The 21,016-nt window shown below is 46.4% G+C and overlaps 1 protein-coding gene across 1 annotated transcript in view; it reads left to right on the forward strand.

Annotated features, from left to right (window-relative positions):
* PNN (pinin, desmosome associated protein) overlaps positions 1–21,016 on the forward strand; it is a 499,028-nt gene that overhangs the window by 183,515 nt on the left and 294,497 nt on the right. The window lies entirely within an intron of this gene.

The following is a 21,016-nucleotide window of genomic DNA, read 5'->3' on the forward strand; positions in this document are numbered from 1 at the left end:
GATGTCGGAACCCCAGTTTTCACCCCCTGAGCTACAGTTGTCACCGACCACCTCCCCAAGGACACCGGGCAGAGAAGCTGCAGGACACCACTGTTCAAAGTACACTCTTCCGAGTCTTCCTCAGAGACCCTCACTAAGGAGCCCCCTCGAAAGAAGTCCAAGAGGAAACACATGGACTCACCTGAGGAGTCCTTAACGGAAGACATGGATTACGATAATGGTGAAAGGGTCCCCACGGTCACCTCCTGTTGTTTCTTTCGGAGACTACCTGGAGATGTTAAAGCAGAGAGGTGACTGGAAGCTTTCCAACCCTTTCATGCCTGGCTTTCTACCTCTTGGGTGACCTCCCCCGCCGAAGAACTTGTCCAGCTTGTTGTGCAGCACGTGGAAGAATCCTGATTCCATTGAGGCGATCTCCCAGAAACCAGACAAAATTCTTTCCCCTCCTGAGGAGAACCTGCACTGGTCCAAAGGGTTACCAGTTGATGCTATGGTGGTGGCCACGAAAAAGGACTTGGCTGAGGAAAGTCCCACTGTTCACCTGCCCAACAGGGAATCCCGGGTGGTCATCTCATCTGAGGTTGCTCTCACATGCGACTGAAGGGGTGGCTAGAGTAGCGGGTTTGGGAATTGAGGCGTCATGCCTGGATGAGCATTTGTGACCTCGCGGATCTTTCAAGTCTTACTTTTTGAATGCTCCCATCAAAGCTTAGTTCTTTTTTGGCTCCTAAGTGAAGGACACGCTAGCCAGGTGCGAACAACCTGGAAAAACCCTGTCTGCCATAGGTCTCTGGATGTCCTTCAAGAATGTAACTGCAGTCATAACATGTGGGGTTGTCCTGCCTCAGGCAGCCCTCGGTCGGCCGGATTCCAAAGTCTGGGCCCGACGTCGGCTGATGTCGCATTTCTCTCCGACGTGAGAGCGGCTGGAGTACATAAGCATCAGCCGACACCATTTACTTCAGTCTTTCTTGCCGCGCGGTGCCCGAAGCAGAAGCAGTTCGCATGTGCCGGTCGGTCAGCTCCTGTATTCTTCGATACCGAAGTCATCAAAAAAGCTAAGTACCCCATTGGGGACCTTTTCTTGCCTCAGCCGATGTCAGAAATTACTGAAAAAGTTAACAATTGTCTATCTTGTGGTAAACAAATACCTCATAAGGATTTCCACTCTTACTGTCTACCTTGCCTTGGCCCAGACCATGATGTCTCGGCCTGTGTAGCCTGTGCTCGCTTCAACAAGCGCACCCTCAGGCGCCGGGCGGAGTTCGCCGAAGATTTTTTCGGCGATAAATTTGCTTACACCATGCCGTCGGAACTTCCGACATAAACTCCCAAGAAGCGACCGACATAAACTCCCAAGAAGCGAAAAGACTGGGACAGACATCCTCGGCCCGTGTATACCACCGACTCCACGCCAAAACCTAGCGCGAGTGCTCCGGTTCCCTCTGAGACGGTCTCTCCACCGCTCCGAACCGAAGACACCGCATTACCGACGACTCCGATTCCGGACATCACCCCGACGCCAGTTATCGATTTTACTCCGGATACCGAAACCGAGGAAATGCCCGAGACCATTGCTGTAGACAAGGTCACTCCTGCACGTGGAGCCGCCAGGCCTCCTATGGCCATGTCTATTAAGGCCTACACTAGGGCTAAGGCAGCCAGCAAAACAAAACATCTCACTACTAAAACCTTACCTCAGCCTACTCCAGAGACACAAATTATGTCTATGGCTGCTGACTTAATTTCTATGATTAGAGGTTCACAGGCCCATCCTGAGAGAGGATCCCAGCCTCCTTCTGATAAAAGGCCCCGGGTTGAACCCTCTGACCCTATCCCTTCAGATGAAGATTCTGAGGGCTCTGTCCACTCTGATAGCCAGGAAGAGCTCTTCCATACCTATGAGGACTCGGATGCAGAAGATTCCATCCCCTCGGCCTCCTCTCCTGAGGATATTTCTTTTGGGGAAGTTCTGCATACCATGAGGGAACATTTCAAGTGGCAAGGACAGGGATATTCCGATTCCAGAAAACGCCTTAGGACTTTCCTTAAGAAGCCCTAGCACAGGCCCTTAGCTATTCCTCCTGTACTTGATGTTTTGGATGATTTATATTCTGACTCTAGTGCTACCCCTGACTCTCTTCCTCCGGCTCCAGCCAAGCCAGACAGGTATTACAGGGTCCCAGAAACACATTCACATTTATTCAGGGCCCATACTGCTGATTTGGAAACTATTTCACAGGGGCCTAAAGGAGTTTCAGCTTCCACCTCTAAAAATCCATTGCCCTCCAACAGGGAAGCTAGGTCATTAGAGAGATGGGGCAAAAAGGTTTACACATCCACTACCTTATCTATGAGAGCTTTGAATTGCCTTTTTATATGTTATAATATCAGGATTTCCTGTTAGAAGATTTACAAAAAACATTAGCCACTCCTGATCCTTTAGACAGGAAGGCTTTGCAGGAAGCTGTACATAACACTCAGCAAGTAAGCAATCACTTCCTGCAGTGTGGATATGATGCACTGGAAGCTTCATGTAGGGCAGCTATGACAGGGGCAGTCATTCGTAGACATGCATGGTTAAAAGACCAACCTCTACCAGATCATGTAAAGGCAAAACTTCTGGATGCACCTTTGGAAAAGAACAAGCTTTTTGGTGCTAATGTTAAGGATGTGTTGAAGACCATCGAAGAAAAAGCAAAATCAGTTCAGACGGTGAAAGATTTCCTCCAGGTTCAACCCCCCAGATTCAGTAGGAATTGGCCTTCAAAAAACTGGTCCTTTCCTAATCCAGAAAAGTTTCAAAGGGGTAAAGACAGACGTGGCCGAGGAAGAGGCCAATACAGAGGCCCTTACAGGGGATGACAATGGCAGCCAGGAAACCAAAGAAGTGACGCAGGGGTTTCACCTGCCCCACAGCCACAATCTCAATGACTTTCCTCTACTTCCGCCTACCAGGGAACAAATAGAAGCTCCCTTGGGCGGGAAATTATCTCTGTTTGCAGAAAATTGGCACAGACTGACAAAGGTCAAATGGATTTTGGACATTATAGACCGAGGCTACAGGTTCCATTTTCATACCTTGCCAAGAAAACAAGGCATGCCAAACCTGCCACAAAACCAGAGGGCAGAGGCTATCAAGCAAATCACTCTGCTGACTCGGATGATAGCAATAGAAAGAGTTCCACAACAAGAACAAGGCCAGGGGTTTTACTCAAGACTGTTCCTTGTTCCAAGAAAAGAATCTCAATGGAGGCCAATACTGGACTTGTCTGCATTAAACACCTTTCTCATAGTACCAAAGTTCAAAATGCTGACTCTACAGCAACTCCTTCCCATGCTGGGCAAGGGGTCTTGGCTGATTACTCTGGACCTCAAGGAGGCATACACCTGCATGTCCCTATCAGACACAGCTGCAGAAGATACCTCAGATTTCTTGCAGGGCCAGAGCATTATCAATTCTCAGCATTGCCATTTGGCTTATCTACTGCGCCCAGAGTATTCACAAAATGCCTGGCTTCAGTAATTGCTCATTGCAGGCTCCAGGGGATACAAATTTACCCGTACCTGGACGACTGCTTCATACAAGCGAATGACAAATTGATGTTGACAAAAAACTTGGACTATGTCATACGATTACTTCAAGCTCTGGGATACACAGTCAACTTCCAAAAGTCAAGACTGCAACCATCCCAGCAAATAATCTTCTTAGGTGCCAAACTAGACACAGCCTCTCAAATGGCTTACCTGACAGAAGACAAGCAAGAGAAGTTAACTCATTATTTCAAAGGTTTAGCAAAACTCACCCAGATGACTGCAAGGAGATTCTTACAGGCCCTGGGTTACATGGCATCCTGCATTCTCCTGGTTCCATTAGCAAGACTACACATGAGAAAGCTTCAATGGTACCTAAAAAGCGTTTGGTCTCAACACAGCAACAACTTGGAGACAACCATACCACTCATTCCATGCCTACAAAAGGAATTCCTATGGTGGGCCTCGGTGAGCCAGGCAAACACAGGTATGTCATTCAAAAAACCACAGACGCCTCAGACCTTGGATGGGGGGCGCACATGGAAGGCAGGTGTATACAAGGACAATGGTCTCCAAAGGAAACACATCTGCATGTAAACCAAAAGGAAATGCTGGCAGTAATGCATGCCATCGAGGCCTTTCAACACCAACTTCAGCAAGGCCATTTACTGATACGGACAGACAACACCACTGTGATGTGGTATATAAACAAGCAAGGGGGCACCCACTCTTACCCCCTTTGCAGACTGACAATGCATCTTTGGGAAAAATCACTGAGCCTAAACATCGAGTTACAATCCCAGTTGGTTCCAGGCAAAGACAATGTGTTGGCGGACAGCCTAAGCCGGAATTTCACAGATCCACACGAGTGGAGGTTACATCCGAAGGTCTTCACACAACTCACTTCGACATGGGGCAGGCCAGAAGTGGACCTATTTGCCTCTCACCTCAACCATCTTCTACAAAAATTCTGCACAAGGACATACCATCCAAAAGCTTGGAAAATAGATGCTCTCTCATTCAACTGGAACTTCCTAACAATCTATGCATTCCCACCTCTGCCACTGATGACCTCAGTATTACTAAAGATCAAAGCAGAGACCCAAGGGAATCATAATAGCTCCGGATTGGCCAAGACAACACTGGTATCCACTACTACGGAGCATATGTCACACCAGGAGGTGGGCCCTTCCCCAATGGCCTCTACTTTTGACTCAACACAATTTCGAAACACTGCATCCAAACCTTCAGACACTGCAGCTAACAGCCTGGGAGATCCCATAAATAACCTCAACCTATCTCTCTCCAAGGAAGTTCAGAGAATACTAACAGAGGCTCGAAGACCATCCACCAGAAAGGTTTACTTAGCAAAGTGGAAAAGATTCAGCAATTGGAATACCAGCAAGGGACATGATGCATCATTGTTAAACATCCCACTCATCTTGGAATATTTGGCAGATATGCTAAAGAACGGCCTCTCATATTCTTCCATAAAGATACATGCATCAGCTATTTCAGCTAGATATAACACTGATCCTCCTGTTTTTTCACACCCTTTGCTAAGGCAATTCCTCAGGGGAATCAAGAACATTAAGCCACCAAGAAAGGCCCCAGTGCCAGCCTGGGACCTCAATTTTGTCCTAGAAAAACTGACTCTACCTCCATTTGAACCAGCAGCTTCAGTTGACTTGCAATTTCTCTCATGGAAGACAGCTTTCCTGTTGGCAATTACCTCAGCAAGAAGGGTTTCGGAACTACAGGCCCTAATGGCAATACCACCGTTCATAATTTTTCACAGACAGGGTTTCATTAAGGACCAACCCTACTTTTATGCCAAAGGTGGTATCTAGGGTTTCTTTAAATCAAGCCATTCATCTGCCTGCTTTCTTCCCCAATCCTGAGAATAAGGGGGAAAGACTGTTGCATACCTTGGACATTCACAGACAACTTCGATACTACCTGGACAGTACCAAGGCCTGTAGGAAGTCTGAACAACTTTTGTAGCTTACGCCCCTGCAGTCCAAGGAAAAGCAATTTCAAAACAGACTATTTCAAAATGGATTGGACATTGCATCAAATTCTGTTATTCCTTTCACGGAAAGACTGTTCCAGCCAATGTCAGACCACATTCCACCAGAGCTACAGCCACCTCTACAGCATTCTTAGGAGGGGTGCCTACTAAGGACATTCTAGAAGCTGCTACATGGAGCTCCGTGCATACATTCTCCAAACACTACAATCTCCCTCTATACTCCAGATCCAGAGCAGGCTTTGCTTCGGCAGTCCTGCAGGGTTTGATTGCCGCACCATCTTTTTCCTAGAGCATTCCCCCTCCCCCAGCTAAGCTATGGTATTCTACCCACATGTTATGACTGCAGTTGCATTCTTGAAGGACACAGTACAGTTTTGTACCTACCATAAATGTAGATGTCCGATAGACATGCAACTGCAATCGGATTTTCCCTCCCTCCATACCCCTCTATGCCTAGGGTCCACTCCTATCCCTGTTACTCTTAGCTGGGGATATCTGCTATGGTGTATTTGTTTTATTCCTCATTTATTTGTCTGGAATCCTGTTTTTGTCTTCCAATTTGATTACAGCCTTCCTTGGAGGGCACCTGGCATCTGGGGCAAGAAACACTAAAGAAAATGGCGTCGGCTGATGCTTATGTACTCCAGCCGCTCTGACGGAGAGAAATGCGACATCAGCCGACGTCGGACCCAGACTTTGGAATCTGGCCGACCGAGGGCTGCCTGAGGCAGGACAACCCCACATGTTATGACTGCAGTTGCATGTCTATCGGACATCTACATTTATGGTAGGTACAAAACTGTACTTTTTCCGACCTTCAGCGTACCTTCTCTAGGAATGGGAAAAAATGTGGCATAATAAATCTCTGGGTCCTTTCTGTGCTGCATGTGGTGATACTCCCAGAGGCAAAAAGGGTAAGAATTCTGGGAGACGCCCCTGTAGAGGCAGAGGGGGTCCTCGCAACCAAGGCTCCAGGGACTCCTCCTCTGGACAGCCTTAGCGCTCCTGAGGGGCACCCCGATTGCTTACATCTGGAGGCAGTCTGAGTCATTTCTCACTCACCAAGCTGCCTAGTACTCTAACACCGATCACTGGGTGCAGAGTGACACCCGTGCCCTGGCCCAGCAATCAAGGAGCCTCAATCCTCACCACTAACACCAGATAGGGTGTCTCGTATAGGAGAAAGGATAACAAATACACACAGTAAAGTGCACTTTCCCGTAAGAGCACACAGAGATCAAAGTCAGTCTGGGGCTGGTTGCACCCTTGCTCTCCAGGTCCCCAGTAAGACTCCCCACTGGCATAGCTTATAGGGTCCAGATCTCGGCCTAGCTGGCAAGCTACCCTCCAGTACCCTCTCTATCAAAGCGGTGCTTCGTGTCCCTGCCCAAGTAGCTCACACACACACACCACACACACACCCACACACACACACACACACACACACCCACACACACACACACACACACACACACACACACACACACACACACACACACACACACACACACACACACACACACACACACACACACACACTTTGAGATAAGTATTTGTACAACTTCACAGACACTCCTGGGAAAGGCTGACGCAGATTTTCCAGTTGTGCCCCTATACCCAGACTATGCGGTAGTAATTCCTGCCACCACCAGTTAATAAATATCAGCTACCCAAAGACCCTTAAAAGGGTGTCCAATTATTACTGTGCAATATTATCATTTAATTGGTAAGTGTGACTAAACAGTCAATGCTTATTAGAGTGGCTTTGTACGATATACTCTATAAATATGCAATGTACTCCTAGAGCTTAACTTATCTCTACATAAATCAGCCACAGTTGAAAAGGGTTTAAAAATGTTTAATAATAAATACCAAAAACACGAGAAAATACTACTACTACACCACAGCGCGCTATTCAAGAGTTCAGAGATCACACAGAAACTTAAAATAATTCAGTAGTGCAGTTCTGACATAACAGAAAAACAGTCTTATCTTTCCTAATTCTTAGCTATTGCTGCAAGAAAACATGCTTCTAAAGTAACTTATTTACATAGAGCTTAAGGCAGTGCTGAGTTGGATAGTTAGATAAAAATGCTTAGTCTCTTTCTGAGCAATAGTTTTTAAAATCACTTAAATATTTCTGCTGGGCACATTACATCATCTTTGACACTTGGGTTTCCCAGTATACACATTACATCATTTTGACACTTGACCTTGGGTTCCCAGGCCAACAGGCTACATTATTTAGCAAGCTAACATCTGCTCAGGAAGCTACAATAATAAGACATTTCACATGTACAGTCTAGTAATTATTCCTTAAGTTAAAACAATAGAATTTGCTAGCCCAGACTGACTCCGAGCTCTACAGATCAAAGGTTAGATTTGAAATAATTTTAACTTCAAAGATTTGAAATGCCTGACTAAGTTTTCCTTACAGCAGATGGCAATGTTGCTACAATCTTGAAGTTCAACATTTCTTTCATTTAAGAAACAAGCCTCTGTTTTTACATATATATTTACAAAGGCCAAAATTATCTGCACAACTCTATCCAGCTAGGCTGGCAACCTTCACCCTTCTGTACCAGTCTTCACAGAGTATTCATAGGTTCATACTAGGCTATCTGCCCTAGGGCATTTATAAGCCTAGCCAGTGTGTGTTTGGCTTTCGCCACCCATTTTAAATTAATTTTGCTATGCCCTTTTTCGAGGTTAGTATACTGTGCCTCTGTCTAACAGTGACACAGAAGTGATACCCGGGGTAAACCTACGATCTCCCATCCACTCATCAAGATTCCTCTTGAAGAGAGTCAATGAGGGACTCTGCCTAACCTGGACTGGGATTTTATTCCAGAGTGAAGGGAGCCTCTGGGTTATGAATCTGTCCCTCCAGCATGTCCTATTTATTTCAGTGCTGAGGTTCAAGTCTCTCGAGCGCGTAGCTAGATGGGATTTGGATTTTCTGAGGTGCAGCATGTCCATTAATTCCGGGTTGGACATGGCTTTATACGTCCGGCACAGATCGCCTCTGAGCAGGCAGTATGCCACTGAGTAGAGCTGGAGTTTCTTTAACCAGGCAGCATATGTCATCTGTTTGAGCCCTTTGATCCTCCTGGTGAGGTACTTTTGGGGTCTTTCCAGTTGCTGCAGGTGTCTGGTAAGGTACATCCCAAAAGGGGCATTGTACTCAATTATGGGCCTGAAGAGGGATGAGTAAAGAGACACGATGACCTCCCCTGATCTAGATGTGAATCCCTTCATGATTAGGTGGGCTATATAAAATGTTTTTCTAACCACTTTGGCCACGTGGTTGACAAATGAGAGATTGCTATCAACTTGGGTCCCCAGGTCCCTAATTACTACTTCTGTACTTAATGGATTACCACCTGTGTGGTAATTTGTGGACACTTTGTTTTTGCCAAAGGGGATGACTATACACATTTTGGCGTTTAGCTTGAGGCCATGGCTCTGGCACCAGTTGTCTGTTTCTATGAGGGCCTTTTGGAGGATGCTTGTGCCAGCTGGAGAGTCTATTATGGCGCCCAGTTTGCAGTCATCTGCGAACTTGGTCAGCCACAGTCCTCCGTGTTGGCCTGTACCTCCGAGAAATGTATACCGAACAAGAGAGGTCCCAGGAGTGAGCCTTGTGGGACGCCACTTGTAACTGGTTTGGAGTCTGACATGGTTCCAGCAATTCTAACCATGTGGGTTCTGTCCTTGAGCCAGTTTTCATCCCATCTAGTGACATAGGGGTTTATATTTAAGCTGGTGAGCTTATCTATAATGCCTGAGTGGGGTATTGTATCGAAGGCTTTTGCGAGGTCCAGGTAGGCTGTGTGGACCACCTTCCCCTCGTCAGTGGCCTTGGTGACTGTTTCAAAGAAATCGACCAGGTTTAAGAGGCAGGATCTGCCCTTAAAGCCGAACTGGGTAGGATCCAGTGTCTGTAGGTCCCCGATATCTTTATTTATGAGGTCCATGATGATCCTTTCCATAGCTTTGCAGACCAAGCTAGTCAGGCTTATGGGGCGATAGTTTCCAGGATCCGTTGAGGCACCACCTTTGTGGAGAGGGACCACTGTTGCTGTACGCCACTCTTTGGGTGCATATCCTGTAGTAAGGCTGAGATTGAACAGTAGTTTTATGTTTGGGTTTAGCTCTTCTTGGAGTTCATGTAGGACGCAGCCTGGGACACCGTCTGGTCCCATTGTTGCTGTATTTTTTGCTTTGGAGAGGGCGGCTGTTACCTGAGCATCTGAGATGTCAGGGGGGCAGCACTCTGCTGGGATAGATATTTGCACTTTTGGTGGGGGGGGGGGAGTTTGCCCTGAACCTGTCAGCTAGGATGTTGGCAATGTCTGTGGGTTCGGTGTATTTTTTGTCATTTTGGACTAATTCTGAGCATATCTGGGAATTCCCACCCAGGTTTCTAACATGACTAAAGAAAGCCTTGTGATTATCCTTAGTGTCCTGTGCAATTTTTCTCTCGAAGCTGGCCTTAGACGATTTTATGAGTGCCGTAGTTTTTTGCTAATATTGATCAGAGACGCCTTCCCTTTTTGGGATTTTGCTCTGTCATGTAGTAGCTTCCTCCTCCTATTGTATAGTTTGTTTATGGCTGGGTTCCACCAGACAGGACATCTGCCTTTGGAGGATTGGGTCTTGGTTTTATTTGGGATTGCATGATCCATGCATTCCTGAAGGTGTTCATAGAATGCGTTTATAAAGGATTCTGTGGTCTGGGCCGTATTTTCCACAGGCCCAGGGGCTTTAAAGGATTCCACCTCTGTTTTGAGGAGTGTGAAGTTTGCTTTAGAGAAGTGTTTCACTGTGGATGTCCTTCAAGAATGCAACTGCAGTCATAACATATGGGTTGTCCTGCCTCAGGCAGCCCTCGGTCGGCCGGATTCCAAACTCTGGGTCCGACGTCGGCTGATGTCGCATTTCTCTCCGACGTCAGAGCGGCTGGAGTATATAAGCATCAGCCGACGCCATCTTCTTCAGTCTTTCTTGCCGCGCGGTGCCCGAAGCAGAAGCAGTTCGCAAGTGCCAGTCGGTCAGCTCCTGTATTCTATGAAACCGAAGACGTCAAAAAAGCTAAGTACCCCGTTGGGGACCTTTTCTTGCCCCAGCCGATGTCAGAATTAACTGAAAAAGTAAATAATTTGTCTTGTGGTAAACAAATACCTCATAAGGATTTCCATTCTTACTGCCTCCCTTGCCTTGGCCCAGACCACGACGTCTCGGCCTGTGCCGCCTGTACTCGCTTCAATAAGCGCACTCAGGCGCTGGGCGGAGTTCGCTGAAGACTTTTTTTGCGAAAAGTTTGCTTACATTATGCCGTCGGAACAACCGACTACACATATTTCTAAAAAACGGAAAGACCGGGACTGACCTCCTCGGCCCGCGACTTCCTCCGAGTCCACGCCAAAACTTACCGCGAGTGCCCCGGTTCCCTCTGAGGCGGTTATTCCACCGCTTGGAACCGAAGACACTGCACTACCGATACCTCCGACACCGGAGGCCACACCAAAGCCAATTATTGATTTTCCTCCGGATACTGCTACCGAGGAAATGCCCGAGACCATTGCTGTGGATAAGGTTACCCCTGCACGTGGGGCTGCCAGGCCTCCCATGTCTGTCTATCAAGGCCTACACACGTGCTAAGGCAGCAAGCCAGGCCAAGCCTGAAAGCCAGGCCAAGCATCACTCAGCTAAAACCTTGCCTCAGCCTAACCCTGAAGCTCAAATTATGTCCTTGGCCGCAGATCTAATTTCTATGATCAGAGGCTCCCAGGCCCATCCTGAGAGAGGATCCCAGCCTCCTCCTGATAAGAGGCCCAGGGTTGAACCACCTGACCCCCTATCTTCAGATGAAGATTCTGGGGACCCTGTGCTTTCCGAATCCCAGGAACCCCCTTTTCAGACTTTCGAGGATTCGGATTTAGAGGACTCCATTCCTTCGGCCTCTCCTCCTGAGGATATTTCTTTTGGGGAAGTTCTGCATTCCACGAGGGAACATTTCCAGTGGCAAGGTCAGGAATTTTCTGATTCCAGGAAGCGCCTTCGAACTTTCCTTAAGCCACAACACAGACCCTTAGCTATTCCTCCTGTGCTTGATGTGTTGGATGACCTTTACTCTGACTCCAGTGCTACCCCTGATTCTCTGCCCCCGGCTCCTGTCAAGCCCGACAGATATTATAGTTTCCCTGAAACCCATTCTCATTTCTTTAGGGCCCATGCTGTAGACTTAGAAACTATTTCCCAGGGGCCTAAGGGGGTTTCTGCTACCACTTCCAAAAATCCTTTGCCTTCCGACAGAGAGGCAAGGTCCTTAGAGAGATGGGGGAAGAAGGTTTACACCTCTACTACCTTAAATATGAGAGCTCTCAGTTGTCTGTTTCATATGTTTCAATATCAGGATTCCCTGTTGGATGATTTACAGAAAAAAATTAGCCTCTCCTGACCCTTTAGATAGGAAGTCTTTGCAGGAGGCTGTCCATAACTCTCAGCAGGTTAGTAATCATTTTCTGCAGTGTGGATATGATGCATTGGAAGCTTCATGTAGGGCAGCTATGACAGGAGCGGTCATTCGTAGACATGCATGATTAAAAGAGCAACCCTTACCGGATCATGTTAAGGCAAAACTACTGGATGCTCCCTTGGAAAAGAACAAACTTTTTGATGATACTGCTAAAGATGTGTTAAAGACCATTGAAGAAAAAGCCAAGTCAGTTCAGACGGTCAAAGATTTTCTCCAGGTTCAGCCCCCCAGGTTCAGCAGGAACTGGCCTTCTAAAAAATGGTCATTCCCAAATCCTGAAAAATTTCAAAGGGGCAAGAACAGGTGTGCCCGTGGCAGAGGGCAGTATAGAGGATCCTACAGGGGACGCCAATGGCAACCAACAAACCAAAGAGGTGAGACAGGGGTTTCCCCTGTCACTCAGGGACAATCTCAATGACTTGACTCTAAACTTCTCCGACCAAGGAGCAAGAACAAGCCCCCGACCAAGGAGCAAGAACAAGCCCCTTTGGGAGGAAAGTTATCTCTGTTCTCAGAAAATTGGCACAAACTGATAAGACAAATGGATATTGGACATTATAGATCATGGTTACAGGTTCTATTTTCATACCTTACCAAGAAAGCAAGGGCATGCCAAATCTTCCACAAAATCAAAAGGCAGAGGCTATCAAGCAAATTTCTCTGCTGGCTCAGATCAAAGCAATAGAAAAAGTGCCTCAAGAACAAGGTCAGGGGTTTTACTCAAGACTGTTCCTTGTTCCAAGAAAACAAAAGCAATGGAGACCGATACTGGACTTGTCCGCTTTAAACACTTTTCTCATAGTACCAAAGTTCAAAATGCTGACCTTACAGCAGCTCCTTCCCATGCTGGGCAAGGGGTCTTGGCTGAGTACTCTGGACCTCAAGGAGGCATACCTGCATGTCACTATCAGACACAGCTGCAGAAGATACCTCAGATTTCTTGCAGGGCCAGAGCATTATCAATTCTCAGCATTGCCTTTTGGCTTATCTACTGCGCCCAGAGTATTCACTAAATGCCTGGCATCAGTAATTGCTCATTGCAGACTCCAGGGGATTCAAATCTACCCCTACCTGGACGATTGCCTCATACAAGCGGACAACGAACTAACCTTGACAAAAAACTTGAATTATGTCATACACTTGCTACAGGCTTTGGGATACACAGTCAACTTTCAAAAGTCAAGACTTCTACCATCCCAGCAAATAACTTTCTTAGGAGCCAAACTAGACACAGCCTCTCAAATGGCCTACTTGACAGAAGACAAGCAAGAGCAGTTAACTCATTACTTCAAAAGTTTAGCAAAACTCTCCCAGATGACTGCAAGGAGATTCCTACAGGCCCTGGGGTTCATGGCATCTTGCATTCTCCTGGTCCCACTAGCAAGACTACACATGAGAAAACTTCAATGGTATCTAAAGAGCTTATGGTCTCAGCACAACAACCTAGCAGCATTTATCCCACTCATTCCATGTCTTCAAAAGGAATTTCTATGGTGGGCCTCAGCAAGTCAGTCAAATACAGGCATGCCGTTCAAAAAACCTCACAGACCATTACCACAGACGCCTCAGACTATGGATGGGGGGCGCACATGGAAGGCAGATGTATTCAAGGACAATGGAATCCAAAGGAAGAACATCTGCATATCAACCAAAAAGAAATGCTGGCAGTAATGCATGCCATCGAGGCCTTTGGACATCAACTTTATCAAGGCCACCTTCTAATAAGGACAGACAACACCACTGGGATGTGGTACATAAACAAGCAGGGAGGTACTCACTCTTACCCCCTTTGCAGGCTAACAATGAATCTTTGGGAAAAATCACTGAATCTGAACATACAGCTACAGTCCCAATTTGTTCCAGGCAAAGACAATGTTCTGGCGGACAGTCTAAGCAGGAATTTCCTAGACCCACACGAATGGAGGTTACATCCAGACATCTTTGCACAACTAACCTCGGCATGGGGCAGGCCAGACGTAGGCCTATTTGCCTCCCAGCTCAATCATCAACTACAAAAGTTCTGTTCAAGGACAAATCATCCACAAGCATGGAAGATAGATGCTCTCTCATTCAAATGGAGCTCCCCAGTCATCTATGCATTTCCACCTCTGCCACTGATGACCACAGTGTTACTAAAAATCAAAGTAGAGCAGCCAAAGGGAATCCTAATAGCTCCGAACTGGCAGAGACAACACTGGTACCCACTCCTACGGAGCATATGTCACAACAAACCGTGGGCCCTTCCCAAATGGCCTCAACTGTTGACTCAACACAACTTTAGGACAGCTCATCCCAACCTCCAGACTCTAGAGCTAACAGCTTGGAAGATCACATAAATAACCTCAATTTATCTCTCTCCAAGGAAGTTCAGCGGATACTAACAGAAGCCCCCAGACCATCCACCAGAAGGGCTTACTCAGCCAAATGGAAGCGTTTCAGCATTTGGAATACCAACAAGGGTCAAGATGCATCAGTACTGAGCATTCCACTCATTCTGGTGTACTTGGCAGAATTGCTAAATAAGGGACTTTCATACTCTTCCATAAAAATACATGCTTCAGCTATCTCAGCTAGATACAACACTGACCCACCTGTGTTCTCACATTCTTTGCTAAGGCAATTTCTTAGATGGATCAAGAATATAAAACCTCCAAGAAAGGCACCAGTACCAGCTTGGGATCTCAATTTTGTGTTAGAAAAAATGACTCTACCTCTCTTCGAGCCAGCAGCTTCAGCGGATTTACAATTTCTGTCCTGGAAGACAGCTTTCCTACTGGCCATTACCTCAGCTAGAAGGGTTTCAGAATTACAGGCACTAATGGCAATACCACCCTTCATAATCTTCCACCGAGACAGGGTCTCCTTACGAACCAATCCTTCCTTTCTGCCAAAAGTGGTATCTAGGGTCTCTCTAAATCAGGCAATTCACCTGCATACTTTCTTCCCCGATCCTGAAGAAAAAGGGGAAAGACTGTTGCATACCTTGGACATACATAGACAACTTTGCTACTATCTAGACAGAACCAAGATCAGTAGGAAGTCCGATCAGCTATTTGTAGCTTACGATCCTGGAGTACAGGGAAAAGCAATTTCCAAACGGACAATTTCAAAATGGATTGGACATTGCATCAGATATTGTTATTCCTTCCATGGAAAGAGTGTGCCAGCCAATATCAGACCACACTCTACCAGAGCTACAGCCACCTCCACAGCCTTCTTAAGAGGGGTGCCTACAAAGGATATTCTAGAAGCTGCTACATGGAGTTCCGTGCATACATTTTCCAAACACTACAACCTCCCTTTATTTTCCAGATCCAGAGCAGGCTTTGCTTCGGCAGTCCTGCAAGGATTGCTAGCTACACCATCCTTTTCCTAGAGCATACCACCTCCCCCAGCTAAGCTATGGTATTCAACCCATATGTTATGACTGCAGTTGCATTCTTGAAGGACATAGTACAGTTTTGTACCTACCATAAATGTAGATGTCCGATAGATATGCAACTGCAGTTGGGTTTTCCCTCCCTCCTTCCCCTCTATGCCTTGGGTCCACTCCTCTCCCTGATGTTCTTCATCTCACATTGCTGCAGTCCTTACACTTGGGTAGTCCGCTGTCCTCGGTCGGCCCGAATATCAAAGTATAAGGCTGACGTCGGTCACGACTCATTTGACTGACATCAGGACGTCAGGGTACAAATGCGCCTGACCGACGTCATATCCTCAGTCTTTTTTTGCCGCATGGTCCGATGCAGAAGCAGCATTGCAAGTGCCGGTTGGCGTTCTGAGATATTTCGAAGTTTCAGACCGAGTTCAAAGTTGGCTAAGTACCCCGTTGGGGAATATTTTAGTTTTTTCTTGCCTCAGTGATTTACCGGATGTCAGAAAAAGTCAATAATTGCATTTCTTGTGGGAAACAGATACCGCATAGAGATTATCATACTTTGTGTATTCCTTGCTTATGGCCTGAGCACGACGTTGTTGGCTGTCGCTCTTGTGCTAGATTCAATAAACGCACTATAAAGAGAAGGTTGGATTGTGCCAGGTTAGTCTTTGGGAAGCGGTGCAATTATAAAATGCCGTCGGATGCTCCGCCCGCTTCTTCGAAGAAGCGCAAGGACAAAGCAGTTAAGCCTAGACTAGAAGAACCGTCTGTACCAGACGCCGGTTCTTTAGAGGTGTCGGTGGAGCCGGTGGCTCCACCGGAGGTTTCTTTGTGTTCCCATGGTGAGACTTTATTATTGCAAGATGTGGCCTCTCAGGAGGCAGGTCAGGCTGAGGGGGCTTCTCAGGTTACTATACTCCCCTCCCTTCCTAGGGTGGCTAGGCCCTCTCCTTCTGTTTCAAAGGCTTCTCCCAGGGGCAGGCCTGGTTCAGTTTCAGTTGGTGTTACCCCTAGTTCTTCTGGAACTGTGCCCAAGAAGCATATGCTTAGAATGGCAGAAGATTTGATTTCTTTGATTAGGGGTTCTATGCCCCCTCCTGATGAGACCTAGGGTGGAGCCTGAGGTAGGGAGTTTTGAGCAGGCTTCAGATGTTTCAGAGTCTTCGGCTGAAGACTTGCAGGAGTACTCTCCTTATTCTGATTCTGATATGGATGATTCTACTCCTTCTGCTTCTCCTCCTGAGGATTTTTCTTTTTCAGAAACTCTTCATTCCATGAGGGAGCATTTTAAGTGGGAAGGTCAGGACTTCTCTGATTCCAGGAAAAGGCTTAGGGAATTTTGTTTTACCCCAGCATAGGCCTTTGGCTATACCTCCTGTTTTGGATGTAGTGCAAGATGTTTTTACAGAGGCTTCTCTTAATCCTGATTCTTTGCCTCCTGCTCCTGTTAAACCGGATAGGTATTACAGGGTGCCTGAAGCTCATAAGTTTTTTTTAAGAGTCCTAGGGCAGACCCAGAAACTGTTAGCCAGGGGCCTAAAGGTGTTAAGGCTTCTGTTGTAAAGAATCCGGTTCCTGCTGACAAAGAAGCCAGGGCCTTGGATAGATGGGGAAAGAAAGTTTATACTTCTTCCACTCTTGCTATGAGGGCTTTGAATTGCCAGTTTCACATGTTGAAATACCAAAACTATCTCCTTTCACAATTGAAGTCTAAGGTTGATGCTCTGGCGGAAGGTATTGATTGTAAAGAGTTGCAAGATTTAGTACATGTTTCTGAACAGGTGGGTAAGCATTCTTTGCAATGTGGTTTTGATGCTGTACAGGCCTCGTCTAGGGTGGCTGCCACTGGGTCAGTTCTTCAGGCACGCCTGGCTGAGGGATCAGAATTTGTCTGACCATGTTAAAACAAGGATTTTAGATGCTCCTTTGCAATCTGACGTATTGTTTGGTTCTCCTGTTAAGGCAGTTTTAAAGAAGATGGAAGACAAGGCTAAGTCTATGCAGACTGTTAAAGATTTTTTGCAGGTCCAGCCTCCAAAGTTTAGTAGAAATTGGCCTACTAAGGGGTGGACGTATCCTTCTTATGATTCCCAGTCTAGGGGTAGATCTAGACGTGGTAGGGGCAGAGCTCAGGGCTCTTTCAGGCCTAGAACAGGGAGTTCTGCACAGTCTTCGGGTGAGGGCAGGGGTCAGTCCTTTCGTAAACAGACCCAATGACCTACCTTTTCAGCTGCCAGAGCCTTCTGCCTGGCAGCACCTTTGGGAGGAAGGTTGGCACTTTTCAAGGAAAATTGGAGTTTAATTACCCAAGACAGATGGGTATTGGATATCATACACCACGGCTACAGGTTTTATTTCCATACCTTGCCTCCTTTCAAAGGCATGCCAGACGTTCCTACTCAACAAAGAATAGAGGCTCACAAGCAAGTTTCTCTGTTGCTCCAAATAGGGGCCATACAGCCGAGCCGGTCCCTATGCCAGAAGTGGGCCTAGGATTTTATTCTCGCCTGTTCCTAGTACCAAAGAAGGGGAACACGTGGAGACCAATTTTGGATTTATCTATCCTCAACACTTATCTGGACATTTCCAAGTTCAAAATGTTGACGTTGCAGCAGCTTTTACCTCTGCTGGGCAAAGATCATTGGATGGTAACTATGGATCTCAAGGAGGCTTACCTTCATGTTCCTATCAGACTAAGTTGCAGGAAGTATCTGCGTTTTCGAGCTGGGACTTCTCACTATCAGTTCTCTGCATTGCCCTTTGGCTTATCTACTGCGCCCAGAGTGTTCACGAAAGTTCTGGCTCCAGTGATAGCTTTCTTCAGGCTAAAAGGAATACAGATCTATCCTTATTTGGACGACTGCCTGATTCTGGCTCAAGGAAGGGAAGAGCTTCTTCATCATTTGGAATATGTGATAGCAGTGCTAAGATGCCTGGGGTATTCTGTGAACGAAATAAAGTCCAGTCTAGTACCCTCTCAGGACATGTGCTTTCTGGGTGTGAGACTGAATACAGCATCCCAGATGGCCTTTTTAACCCCGGACAAACAAAAGAGTCTATCCCTTTACTTCCATCAACTATCTCATCAGTCTGGGCTGACTGCAAGGACAGTCCTTCAAGCCTTAGGGTTCATGGCATCTTGTATTCTGGTGCTTCCCAATGCCAAACTGCATATGAGGAAGCTACAATGGTATCTCAAAATGTATGGACACAGCACTGCCAGGATCTGGACACTGTCATTCAAATAATACCTTGCATTCAAAAGGAATTTTTGTGGTGGGCTCAGGAATGTCACCTAAACAAGGGACTCTCTGTGACCCGGCCAGAGGCGAGTCAGATTTTAACGACAGATGCCTCAGACAAAGCTTGGGAGCTCATCTAAATGGAAAGTGGATACAAGACAAGTGGCCTGCCAGACTACAACATCTACATATCAACATGAAGGAGATGTTAGCAGTCCAGTTTGCATTAATGGCTTTCAAGGAATTACTTCTTCCAGGGCAGGTGTTGATTCTAACAGACAACACAACTGTCATGTGGTACATCAACAAGCAAGGGGAACGATTCTTATCCTCTATGCAGGCAAGCAATGATTTTGTGGGAGACTGCTCTCAGTTTACAGCTCAATCTTCAGGCAAGGTTTCTGCCAGGAGCACAGAACTCCTTAGCAGATGTGTTGAGCAGGCAATTATGGATCCCCACGAGTGGAAATTGGATCCTCATGTATTTCAGAAATTGACAGTGTCATGGGGAACTCCAGACATAGATCTGTTCGCTTCTCCACTAAACCATCAGCTGCCAAAGTTTTGCACAAAAGGTTTCATCCCACAGCTTGGAGAGTGGATGCTCTTTCTTTCAATTGGAGCAATCTTCATGTGTATGCCTTTCCACCTCTGCCTCTCCTCCCAAAGGTACTTCTAAAGGTCAGACAGGACAAGCCAAGGATGATTTTAATAGCTCCGGATTGGCCTCGACAGCACTGGTACCCACTACTGAGAAGTCTGGTACGGAAGCCTCCATGGCCTTTGCCTTCGATTCCACACCTGTTGTCACAGGAGGACAGCCATTTGCTCAATGTCAAGCTTCAGTCTCTGCACCTCACAGCCTGGCATATTCTGTTTTGAACCATAGTGGGCCTCCACTTCCTCAGCAAGTTTTGAATGTTATTTTGGAAGCTAGAAGGCCTAGTACAAGGAAAGTGTACGCAGACAAATGGAAGAGATTTTTATTTTGGAGTGTAGCAAAAGATTTTGATGTTTCTGAGCCTAATTTGTGTGTGGCTCTTCAATATCTTACTGAGTTACTAGACAAAGGTTTGTCTTTCTCTTCTATTAAAGTTCATGCTGCAGCAATTTCGCTCACTATGATTGCGACCCACCATTGTTTTCTCATCCTTTGTTCAAGCAATTTCTTAGAGGGGCAAAGAATATAAGACCCCACGAAGAGCTCCTACTCCTGCTTGGGATCTCAATTTTGTGTTGGAGAAACTCACTCTACAACCTTTTGAGCCTGCAGCTACTTCTGAGTTGAAATATTTGTCATGGAAGACTGCTTTTTTGTTGGCCATTACCTCTGCAAGAAGGGTTTCTGAATTGCAGGCCCTTATGGCGGTTGAGCCTTTCTTGATTTTTCATAAGGATAGGGTATCATTACGTACTAATCCTTCCTTTATGCCTAAGGTGGTTTCTAGTGTGGCTTTAAACCAAACTATTCATTTGCCTACTTTTTATGCAAATCCCCAAAATAAAGGGGAAAAGATTTTGCACACTTTGGATGTACACAGGCAGTTGCGTTTTTATTTGGACAGGACTAAAAGGTTCAGGCAGTCTCAGCAGTTTTGTTTCTTTTGCTTTGAGTTCTCAGGGCAAGCCTGTGTCAAAACAAACTATTTCTAAGTGGATTGGGTTTTGCATTGCTTTCTGTTATTCCCATCATGGCAAGGAGATTCCAGCTGGGATTAGGCCTCATTCCACTAGGGCTACTGCCACTTCAACAGCTTTTTTGAGGGGAGTGGCAACCAAGGATATTTTGGAGGCAGCTACTTGGAGTTCAGTGCATACTTTCTCTAGGCATTATCACCTGCCACTTTACTCTAAATCCAGGGCTGGTTTTGCCACTGCTGTTTTGCAGGGCATTTTGGCAGCTCCTGCTTCCTTGTAGTTAGCCATCCTCCCTTGCCTCTGCTTTGGGATTCTACCCAAGTGTAAGGACTGCAGCAATGTGAGATGAAGAACATAGTACAGTTTTGTACCTACCATAAATGTAGATGTTCGAAGATCCACATTGCTGCAGTCCAATTTACCCTCCCTCCTTCCCCTCTGTAGTTAGAGGTGGTTGTGTGGGTTGGGTTGTACATATTGTGTATATTGTATATATTGTACATATAATTAGTGCAGGGGTGGTTGGTTGGTTGTTTGTTGTCTTTTGGTTTTGACCTTTATTTTTAGGGTCTTCTGACATCTGGGGCAAGAAAAGACTGAGGATATGACGTCGGTCAGGCGCATTTGTACCCTGACGTCCTGATGTCAGT

This window comes from Protopterus annectens, chromosome 6.part0 (genome assembly GCF_019279795.1).
Source record: "Protopterus annectens isolate FY-2018-M chromosome 6.part0, PAN1.0, whole genome shotgun sequence".
In the NCBI taxonomy this organism is placed as follows: Eukaryota; Metazoa; Chordata; order Ceratodontiformes; family Protopteridae; genus Protopterus; species Protopterus annectens.